We start from the raw sequence: 1,942 nt of genomic DNA on the forward strand, positions 1-1,942 counted from the left end.
TCCATCTTGTTTGCAGAATTCCAGGCTTGGAAGGAGTCTCCCACTTTGGATAAATCGTGTTCTTTCCTGGAGAGAATTTACCAGGAAGACGTGGGGCCATGTCTGGACTTCACCAAGCGTGAGGTGATGTTGAAAAGGAATTCCTCTGAGATTTCTGAAAGTTGACATGCTTGGCCTAGTTCAAACAATTGCTCCCACTCTGGTATTTTGCTGTGAGTTGATTTGGATTCCTTGTCTCTGTTTTGTTTACTGCAGCTCTCGGAACTAGTTCAAGCAGCCGTGGAGCAGAACACACTTACCATTGAACCTGTAGCTACCCAGGCACTTCCTGTAGTGAAAGTGTCAGCCATTGAATGCGGTGGACCAAAGTAAGAACATATCAGCTTCCTTGACTTTCTCCCCTTCCCACCCTTTGTCCTTCCCTTCATATATGCAGATAGGGAAACCTCAGTTAACACTCCCACTCCTTCATTTGATGACAGAGCAGTTCTGAAATCCAATCAAAATCAAAACAAATCCTACTGATATCAATGGTGCTTGCTCCTAGGTTAGTTTGTATATGATCTACAGCCTATATTATTCAATCTGAGCTTTCTTTCTCAGTCTCAGCCATGTTTTCTGCAATGTATCATTTCCATGCTAAGAAAGATGAATCCTGTACATAAATATTTTTTATCCTGATTTTGCTTTCCTCCTCTTGTTTCTTCTCACAGTGGGTTCCGGTCCCCAGTTGTAACGTAAGTTATTTCTTTAAGGCCAATGACAAAAAGATGTTTGCATCTTTAATAAATTACTAACTCACTTAGTTGTTAATGGCTTTGAGGCTGGAGCTAGTGATTATTTTTTTTTTTTAAAAAAAAATCCCAATTGTTAATCCATGGAGGAACAGCTCAGTTACAACACTTTGAAACTGGTGGCCTGGATTTCTGCAGAACAGCCTTTAAAAGCCTGAACAGACCTCTGTAGTTAATAACTTTCAAAGTTCCACTGGAATAATACATTAACTTAGCTTTCAGAATAGCTTTCACTTCTCAAACTATACCTAATGTTTCACTAACATCGTCCAGTTTCAAAAACCTTGATGAAAGAAACCTTTACTTCCTATAAGTAATTTGGAAGGCCTTCATGTCACATAGCGTAACACCCAGGTTGTTTTCACACTACGTAATTATAGCATTGATTCCATTTTAACTGCCATGGTTTTGTCCTATGGAATCATGGCATTTACTGTTTAGGGAGGGGCATTGAGAATTCTCAGTCAGAGAACTCTAATTCTTCACCAAATTACCAATCCCAAAATTCCATAGTTATAGCCAAAATCCAATAGAGGGGTTGTGTATGGCAGTGATGCCAGTGTAGCTGTGCCTTAGCTGAGCTGCACCATCCACATACTGGATTACCCTGTTGTAAGATGGTTTGATGACTTGCATCATACTAATGTACACTGGTGTTGTCCAGTGGCCAGTAAGTGCCTCAGTCAAAGAGCAGTAGGAGAATGTATTCATGCCATTCCTTAAAATTGCAATCTCTTGCACAGCATTTATACCAGCAGAACTACAATTGTGCACCTGTACTCAGGATACAGTATTTATTCAACATCCTGAAAAGTACCATCACTGCTATAAGGGTACTTACACCAACAAATGCCACCAGTAAAATTCTAGCTTACATATCCCTAAATTCTCCCATCACCACACACACTATTCACACTTTATCACATGGGAAAACTGTACAAAATCAGGGGTTTAAACAGCTATTATCTCAGGCAAAATGGGAATTCACAATTAGGATTTTCACTCGTTGCTATTAAACAGGCCATAAAGAGGCACTATACAGCAACAAATCATTCATGGGGAAATCCTGAAAATGACTTGTTGCTGTTTATTGCCTCTTTATGGTCTCTTTATTGACTGTTTAATAGCAATGTGTTTGAAAACCTTAA

At 39.4% G+C, this 1,942-nt stretch overlaps 1 long non-coding RNA gene across 1 annotated transcript; it reads left to right on the forward strand.

The window, feature by feature from the left end:
* Positions 1-6: 6 nt before the first annotated feature.
* LOC121918552 lies at positions 7-1,235 on the forward strand. The gene is made up of 3 exons (XR_006101256.1): positions 7-123; positions 256-368; positions 714-1,235. It is a non-coding gene; the product is annotated as an uncharacterized LOC121918552 (long non-coding RNA).
* The last annotated feature ends 707 nt before the right edge of the window (positions 1,236-1,942 follow it).

Source organism: Sceloporus undulatus, unplaced genomic scaffold (genome assembly GCF_019175285.1).
Source record: "Sceloporus undulatus isolate JIND9_A2432 ecotype Alabama unplaced genomic scaffold, SceUnd_v1.1 scaffold_16435, whole genome shotgun sequence".
Lineage (NCBI taxonomy): Eukaryota > Metazoa > Chordata > Lepidosauria > Squamata > Phrynosomatidae > Sceloporus > Sceloporus undulatus.